Source organism: Rattus norvegicus, chromosome 5, assembly GCF_021556685.1.
Source record: "Rattus norvegicus strain SHRSP/BbbUtx chromosome 5, alternate assembly SHRSP_T2T, whole genome shotgun sequence".
Taxonomy (NCBI): domain Eukaryota; kingdom Metazoa; phylum Chordata; class Mammalia; order Rodentia; family Muridae; genus Rattus; species Rattus norvegicus.
Genome location: NC_141538.1, coordinates 107,780,461 through 107,790,215, shown reverse-complemented (window position 1 = coordinate 107,790,215; position 9,755 = coordinate 107,780,461). Strand labels below are relative to the sequence as shown.

Below are 9,755 nucleotides of genomic sequence, written 5' to 3'. Positions count from 1 at the left end.
ATGGGTGACTCTGGTCCAGGCTAACTTGCCACCTGCTCAGCACACCATTCTGTTTGCAGCATCAGCACCAATGTTGACAAAATGACCTAATTATTCCATACTTTGAGCATCCCAGCACATCTTGGGTTCTAGGTGTTCACATGAGACACAATCCTCAGTTATGGTTAGTTGGTGTTGTTGTTGGGCAAACATACACAAAAAGGTCATGTGTGTAGGTTCTCTCTCTCTCTTTTTTTTTTTTTTTTTTTTTTTCCGGAGCTGGGGACCGAACCCAGGGCCTTGTGCTTGCTAAGCAAGCGCTGTAGGTTCTCTAATGTAGGAAGAATATGTATTGTTTTGAGGAGTACATATTAACTCAGCCTTTATATTTCAATCTGGTTCTTTAATCCAACGAGGTATTATGTTGCTGGACAGCAGCAACTCTGTAAGTTCTTTCTTTCTTTCTTTCTTTCTTTCTTTCTTTCTAAAGAGCAGGGCATTTGTCAATTCAATTGTAGAAAAGATTATTGTCTTTGGTCTTCTAGAGGTTTCTCTGGCTAGTGAAATTTAATAGCTTGCCTTTTAAGCTGCCTTTGGGGGCTTCTTCATTTCTTGCTTAAAAGATGTAAGTAATAATACAGATTATTACGTTGAAAGACATAAGCATGTTTCAGCTTTTGGGAACTCATTACAGTTATGCTTTAAATGTCCCACTCCTTTATCTTTAAGCTCAGAGTCTTTGCATATATTTTGATGAATTTAATTCAGCCAAGGAGGGCAAATTAGTAACACTGATTTGTTTATGAATAGGGGATTTTTGTTTTGTTTTGTTTTGTTTTTTTTACCAGCAAGGGGTTCTGCCCACTTTCACTAAATACACTTTGCATAAGTATTAAAAATATGAATTTGTGACATTACAAATCTGTCAATGTGTGTACCACCACAAACCATCCTAGCAGACAGTAAAGGTATGAGGAGTACCCCAGAGTTTGGATTGTGTGGTGACTTGAATCTCAAATGTCTTCCTCATGGGTCCATGTTTTGAGCCCTTGGTTCTCAGCTACTAGGGTTCTTTTAAGAAAGCTTGGGATATGAGACCTCACTGATAAAGTAGAAGTATGCTTCTGGGAGCACGTCTTTCAATCCTTCCTCACTCCCTTACCCCCATCTAGCTGTTGGCTTCATGGCCAGCACCATTTCACCAGCCCCTGCCACAGGCTCCTGGGACACGAATTTATCTGAAAGCGCACAATGCCTTCCCCTATGATGGCCTTAGGTGAGATCCTCTGAAACCAGGAGCCCACTTCCATTATCCCTCCCTTACACCATTTCTGTCAGGTTAGTCAGAGAAATACAAAAATAACACAAACTTGGATGGATTTGATAATATGCACACTTTTGCCTGTCACTCATTGAGCCCTAGTCTAGAGTGGAAGCAGGAGCTGCTAGCTCCAGAGTGAAGCCAAATACCTCCTTAAGTGACTCTGTCACTGGCCTAAGATATAGAGGACAGTTAAAGCCCACTGTGGTGTTATCTACCTGAAGAGGAGGTTTTAATTGAAGTGGCATGGGCTATTAGGGCAAGAGAGATTTATAGGTTGGCTGCTGTAGTTAGAAGTCCTGTGGGCTTATGTTACAAGCCGGAGCTCACTTACTAATTAACAGAGGAGCTGAATCAACATGCTAATGCTTTGATATACAGTAGAATTGAATTAGGAGCAATTCCTTTCCTCACTTCAGTGCAATCAGAACTATACTGCCGAGTTTAATTCCATCACCGCCAAAAGATCACAATGTGGAGACAGGTAATAGCTAAGCTAAGTGGGAGGGCCAGCACTCTAGAGCACTCTAGAGATTTCAACTTTTCCTCTGAAGGAGAATGATTTGCCCACCTTGCCCCCTTTCTTTCCCCCTACTTCCTCCTTTCCTTCCTTCTTTGTTCCTCTACTTTCCTTCCTCTTCTCTCCAACTTTCTTCCTCTTCCACTTCTACTTTTACTGTTTGTCCTCCTATTTCTCCTTTTGGCTGACACCTCTCCTGACTTTAGTGTGGATGGGATCTATTGTTCTCGAGAGGTTGAAGTGTAGTTCAGTGGTTGAACGCATCTAGAGCACATCTGAGATTCCAAATTTGGCTCCTAGAGTTGGAAAAAAATGTAATGGTTATTATTTAGGAATATTTAGTGGTGTGAGAGTCAATTTTTGTAATAAATAATACTATCAACCTTAAGATTATTCTTTGAATGTAATGGAAATCTACTGCAGTTCACCAAAAACTTTAGCATTTAACAATTTGAATTCACTGCACCCAAATCCCGTGGGGAAGAGAGCGAACCACCCAGGAATGCAGACATCCCAAGACTGCAGGACAGACTGCCACCTCTGCACACCTTGGCCCACATCCCTGGTCCAAGGGGAAACTGCACAGTGCCTCTGGACAGAGGGATGTAAGAACAAACAGCTGCTGGTACCCATGGTTCTGGTCTGCGCCCAGGACTGAACTGATCTGGCCAAACAGCTCCCTGCACCCAAATCTCGTGGGGGGAGAGAACTGGAACCTCAGAAGTGTGGGTAGTGCTGAGAAGTCAGAGGAGAATATCCTCTGCCCACAGTCCATTCTCAAGAGGGAATCGCATAGTGTGCCAACTGTGCCTGCTGGGTGCAAGGACCTACCCGAGCAATCAGGGGCAGGACCCTTTGATTCTTGCCTGTGACTAAAGCTGGAAGACAGTCTCCAGGAGTGCCACCACAGCTGAGAGCAGACCACCTGATCTCAGGAAAGGCTGAAAGAAAACAGGAAAACAGTTCTACAGGAGTGCTGACACAGAGGCCTACAGGAAGGCCAAGTCACTCCCAGAAACAGCAAGACAAACAAACACCAGAGACAACCCAATGGCTAGAGGCAAGCACAGGAACCTAATCAACAGAAACCAAGGCTACTTGGCATCATCAGAGCCAAGTTCTCCCACCAAAGAAAATACTGGATATGCAAACACACCAGAAAAGTAAGATTTAGATTTGAAATCACATGTTTTGATAATGATGGAGGACTTTAAGAAAGACAAAGAACTCCCTTAGAGAAATGCAGGAAAGCACAAGCAAACAAGTAGAAGCCCTTAGAGAGGAAACACAAAAATCACTGAAAGAATTACAGGAAAACACAACTAAACAGGTGAAGGAATTGAAAATGGAAATAGAAACAATAAAGAAAGCACAAAGGGAAACAACCCTGGATATAGAAAACCTAAGGAAGAGACAAGGAGCCGTAGATACAAGCATCACCAACAGAATACAAGAGATAGAAGAGAGAATCTCAGGGGCAGAAGATAACATAGAAAACATCGACAAAACTGTCAAAGATAATGTAAAAGGCAAAAAGCTCCTAGCCCAAAACATACAGGAAATCCAGGACACAATGAAAAGATCAAACCTAAGGATAATATGTATAGAAGAAAGTGAAGACTCCCAACTTAAGGAGCCAGTAAATATATTCAACAAAATTATAGAAGAAAACTTCACTAACCTAAAAGAAGAGATGCCCATAAACATAAAAGAAGCCTACAGAACTCCAAATAGATTGGACCAGAAGAGAAATTCCACATGTCACATAATAGCTAAAACAGCAAATGCACAAAACAAAGAAAGAATATTAAAAGCAGTATAGGTAAAAGGTAAAGTGACATATAAAGGCAGACCTATAAGAACTTACACCAGACTTCTCACCAGAGACTATGAAAGCCAGAAGATCCTTGACAGATGTCATACAGACCCTAAGAGAACACAAATGCCAGCCCAAGTTACTGTATCCAGCAAAACTTTCAATTAACATAGATGGAGAAACCAAGATATTCTATGATAAAACCAAATTTACACAATATCTTTCTACAAATCCAGCCCTACAAAGGATAATAGATGGAAAACTCCAACACAAGGAGAGAAATTACACCATACAGGAAGCAAGAATATAATTTCCTCGCAATGAAACCAAAAGAGAGACAAACAAACGTAATTCCACCTCTAACAACGAAAATAACAGTAAGTGGCAATCACTATTCCTTAATATCTCTCAACATCAACAGACTCAATTCCTCAATAAAAAGGCATAGACTAACAGGTTGGATACGTAAAGAGGACCCAGCATTTTGCTGCATGCAGGAAACACACCTCAGAGACAAAGACAGACACTACCTCAGAGTAAATGGCTGGAAAACAATTTTCCGAGCAAATGGCCCGAAGAAACAAGCTGGAGTTGGCATTCTAATATCAAATAAAATTGACTTTCAACCAAGAGTCATTAAAAAAGATAAGGAAGGACACTTCATATTCATCAAAGGAAAAATCCACCAAGATGAACTCTCAATCCTAATTATCTATGCTCCAAATGGGCACTTACATTCATAAAAGAAACCTTACTAAAGCTCAAAACACACATTGCACCTCACACAATAATAGTAGGAGATTTCAACACCCCACTCTCATCACTGGACAGACCATGGAAACAGAAATTAAACAGAGACGTCAAGAAACTAATAGAAGTTATGAACCAATTGGATTTAACAAATATTTATAGAACATTCCATTCTAAAACAAAAGGATATACGTTCTTCTCAGCACCTCATGGAACCTTCTCCACATAATTGGTCACAAAACAGGCCTCAACAGATACAGGAAGATAGAAATAATCCCATGCATCCTATCAGATCACCACGCACTAAGACTGGTCTTCAATAACAACAATAATGACAGAAAGCCCAAATATACATGGAATTTGAACAATGCTCTACTAAATGACAACTTGATCAATGAAGAAATAAAGAAAGAAATTAAAGACTTCTTAGAATTTAATGAAAATGAAGATACAACATTCCCAAACTTATGGGACACAATGAAAGCTGTGCTAAGAGGAAAACGTATAGCTCTGAGAAACAGAAACAAAAAAGAAACAGGAGAGAGCATATGTGAGCAGTTTGACAGCACACCTAAAAGCTCTAGAAAAAAAGAAAGAAATAAATAAGCCCAAGAGAAGTAGAAGGCAGGAAATAATCAACTCAGAGCTGAAATCAACCAAGTAGAAACGAAAAGGACTATACAAAGAATCACAAAAGCAGGAGCTGGTTCTTTGAGAAAAACAATAAGATAGATAAACCCTTAGCCAGACTAACCAGAGGTCACAGACAGTGTATCCAAATTAAGAAAATCAGAAATGAAAAGGGAGACATAACAACAGAATCTGAAGAAATTAAAAAAAAATCATCAGATCCTACTACAAAAGCCTATATTCAACAAAACTGGAAAATCTGGAGGAAATGGACAATTTTCTAGACAGATACCAGGTACCAAAGTTAAATCAGGAACAAAATCATCTAAACAACCCCATAACTCATAAAGAAATAGAAGCAGTTATTAAAAGTCTCCCAACTCAAAAGTGCCCAGCTCCAGATGGGTTCAGTGCAGAATTCTATCAGACCTTCATAGAAGACCTCATACCAATACTGTCCAAACTATTCCACAAAATTGAAACAGACAGAGCACTACCAAATTCCTTCTATGAAGCCACAATTACTCTTATACCAAAACCACACAAAGGCCCAACAAAGAAAGAGAACTTCAGACCAATTTCCCCTATGAATATTGACGCAAAAATACCCAATAAAATTCTTGCAAACAGAATCCAAGAGCACATCAAAACGATCATCCATCATGATCAAGTAGGCTTCATCCCAGGGATGCAGGGATGGTTTAATATATGAAAATCCATCAATGTAATCCACTATATAAACAAACTCAAAGATAAGAACCACATGATCATTTCATTAGATGCTGAGAAAGCATTTGACAAAATTCAACACCCCTTCACGATAAAAGTCCTGAAAAGATCAGGAATTCAAGGCCCATGTCTAAACATAGTAAAAGCAATATACAGCAAACCAGTAGCTAACATCAAACTAAATGGAGAGAAACTTGAAGCAATCCCACTAAAATCAGGGACTAGACAAGGCTGCCCACTCTCTCCTTACTTATTCAATATAGTACTTGAAGTCCTAGTTAGAGCAATCAGACATTGAAAGGAAGTCAAAGGGATACAAATTGGAAGGGAAGAAATCAAAATATCACTATTTGCAGATGATATGATAGTGTACTTAAGGGACCCCAAAAGTTCCTGGAAAGATAGGAATTCAAGGCCCATATCTAAACATAGTAAAACAATATACAGCAAACCAGTAGCTAACATCAAACTAAATGGAGAGAAACGGGAAGCAATCCCACTAAAATCAGGGACTAGAGAAGGCTGCCCAGAAAACTACTTAACCTGAAAAAGAACTTCAGCAAAGTGTTGGGGAATAAAATTAACTCAAACAAATCAGTAGCCTTCCTCTACTCAAAGGATAAACAGACTGAGAAAGAAATTAAGGAAATGACACCCTTCACAATAGTCCCAAATAACATAAAATATCTCGGTGTGACTTTAACCAAGCAAGTGAATGATCTGTATGACAAGAACTTCAAATCTCTGAAGAAAGAAATTGAGGAAGATCTCAGAAGATGGAAAGATCTCCCATGCTCATGGATTGGCAGGATTAATATAGTAAAAATGGTCATTTTGCCAAAAGCAATCTACAGATTCAATGCAATTCCCATCAAAATTCCTACTCAATTCTTTATAGAGATAGAAAGAGCAATTTGCAAATTCATTTGGAATAACAAAAACCCAGGATAGTGAAAAGTATACTCAACAATAAAAGAACTTCTGGGGGTCCTGACTTCAAGCAGTATTACAGAGTAATAGTCATAAAAATTGTATGGTATTGGTACAGAGACAGGCAGGTAGATCAGTGGAACAGAATTGAAGACCCAGAAATGAACCCACACACCTATAGCCACTTTATCTTTGACAAAGGAGCTAAAACCATCCAATGGAAGAAAGATAGTATTTTCAACAAATGGTGCTGGTTCAACTGGAGGTCAGCATGTAGAAGAATGCAATTCGATATATTCTTATCACTGTGTACAAAGCACAAGTCCAAGTGGATCAAGGACCTCCACATCAAACCAGATATACTCAAACTAATAGAAGAAAAAGTGGGAAAGCGTCTCGAACACATGGGCATTAGGGAAAATTTCTTGAACAAAAACACCAATGGCTTATGCTCTAAGATTAAGAATCAACAAATGGGACCTCATAAAACTGCAAAACTTTTGTAAAGCAAAAGACACTGTCATTAGGACAAAATGGCAACCAACAGATTAGGAAAATATTTACCAATCTTACATCTGATAGAGGGCTAGTATCCACAATATACAAAGAACTCAAGAAGTTAGACTCCAGAGAACCAAATAATCCTATTAAAAATGGGGTACAGAGCTAAACAAAACATTCTTAGCTGAGGAATAGCAAACGGCCAAAAAGCACCTAAAGAAATGTTCATCATCCTTAGTCATCAGGGAAATGCAAATCAAAACAACCCTGAGATTCCACCTCACACCAGTCAGAATGGCTAAGATCAAAAAACTCAGGTGACAGCAGATGCTGGCCAGGATGTGGAGAAAGAGGAGCACTCCTCCATTGTTGGTGGGATTGCAGACTGGTACAACCATTCTGGAAATCAGTCTGGAGGTTCCTCAGAAAATTGGACATTACATTACCTGAGGACCCAGCTATACCTCTCTTGGGCATATACCCAAAAGATGCTCCAACATACAACAAAGACACATGCTCCATTATGTTCACAGCAGCCTTATTTATAATAGCCAGAAGCTGGAAAGAACCCAGATGCCCTTCAACAGAGGAAAGGATTCAAAAAATGTGGTACCAATACACAATGGAGTACTACTCAGCTATCAAAAACAATGACTTCATGGAATTCATAGGCAAATGGAATGAACTGGAAAATATCATCCTGAGTGAGGTTACTTAATCACAGAAAAACACACTTGGTATGCACTCATCGATAAGTGGATATTAGCCAAAAAGCTCAAATTACCCAAGATGCAATCTACAGAACACAGGAAGCTCAAGATGAAGGATGACCAAAATGCAGATGCTTCCACTCCTTTTCAAAAGGGGGAAATATTCATAGGAGGGGATAGAGCAGAAACTCAAGGAATGGCCATTCAGAGCCTGACCCACATGTGGCCCATATATATATATACCAAAACTAGATCAGACTGATGAAGCTAAAAAATGTATGCGAAAAGGGATTGGATATAGATCTCTCCTGAGAGACAATCCAGAGCATGTCCAATACAGAGGTCAATGCTAGCAGCAAACTGAGAACAGGACCCCCTTGGGGAGAATAAGAGAGAGTATTGAAACAGTTGAAGGAGCTTGCAACCCCATAAAAACAACAATGTCCACCAACCAGAGCTTCCAGGGACTAAACCACTACCAAAAGACTATACATGGACTGACCCAGGACTCCAACTGCATATGTAGCAGAGAATAGCCTTGTTGGGTCACCAGTGGAAGGGAAAGCCCTTGTTCTTGCCAAGGTTGGACCTCCAGTGCAGGGGAATATGGGGGAGGGCAATAAGGGGGCTGTATAGGGGGAATACCATATGTAGGAGGGGGAGGGGGGCTTATGTACAGGAAACCAGGAAGGGGAATAACCTTTGAAATGTAAGTAAAGAAATATATAATGAAAAAATTAAAAAAACAATTTGAATACAATTACAAAAAAAAATTGGTTGGAAGGCATTGTGGCCAAATACTGCTACCTTCCCAGTTCTTGCTAAGCTCATCCTGTCCATGCTATGCACCAATGGCAGTCACAGCTGCACCCTGGGAACATCTACCCTTTTCTCTTTTTATGCAATGCAGCCAGGCATGCTACTCATCTTTCTTCCCTCCTCTTCCCTGTTTCAGATCACTTTTCTTTGAAGCATTCAAATAGCACAGACTGCAAACACTAACTGCCAAGCTGGCATTTATAGAGTCTTATTTTAAACATGTATAGTTCAGCAACCCTACCAGCTCCAACCCTCCACCCATCAATTTCCCCTGCCTGAAATTCACAACTGTCCCCTCTGGCCCCACCATTACTGTTTTCCCCCCCTGGCAAACAGTCTCACTGGATTGTGGGTGGCGGGTATTCACCAGTCTTCTATACAAATGCTCCTGTTGAAAATGGCACCAACTTAGGTAAAGAACAAAGACTCACTGGCTTCAAAGGGGAACCTCAGTTTCTGCACAGAAGGGGTTTCACACCATTTCAGTTAACAACAACCACCACCTCAGGGGAAGAAAAGCTCCACCCCCCCACCCCCTCCCCCCACCTCAACTACAAAGAAATGCCAAACAAGCAGTCTTCAGCTTTCACTTTCTTTCTCTGGTGTGTTTAGCACAAAACCTGACCAGGACAGCATTTCTATGATAATCATTTGGACCATGACCTCTGCTTGTCACACTTCTGCCTCATGTATCGCAGGGATTTGTGGAGCTCTGGTGTTCTTTGCTCACCGAGGCTTAGAAAAGTGCTGTGGACGGCACATGTGTGTACGACGCAGCCCCCCCCCCCCCGCACTGGAATTTTTTGGCTAAAGATGATTCTGGTAACTTCTTAGAAATTACAGAATGAGTTATGAATCATTTCCTCCTCCTCCTCCTCCTCCTCCTCCTCCTCTTCTTCATTCTTTCTTCTTTCTTTCTTTCTTCTTTTTCTTCTTCCTCTCCTTCCTCCCCTCCCTCTTTCTCTCTCTCTCCCTTCCCCATTTCAGTTGGCTGCTAAAATGAACCTTTGTCCTGACTGCTATGTATTTGAAGAAAAACAAAACAAAACA

At 40.4% G+C, this 9,755-nt stretch overlaps 1 long non-coding RNA gene across 2 annotated transcripts; it reads right to left on the bottom strand.

The window, feature by feature from the left end:
• Positions 1-216: 216 nt before the first annotated feature.
• On the bottom strand, positions 217-9,211 carry LOC148005895 (uncharacterized). Of its 2 annotated transcripts, none has more exons than XR_015620962.1 (3): positions 9,137-9,211; positions 2,652-2,761; positions 217-2,116 (listed from the first exon to the last, which is right to left on the bottom strand). It is a non-coding gene; the product is annotated as an uncharacterized LOC148005895 (long non-coding RNA). The 2 variants fall into 2 exon arrangements; XR_015620961.1 differs by having other exon boundaries at positions 9,048-9,199.
• Between the last annotated feature and the right edge of the window lie 544 nt (positions 9,212-9,755).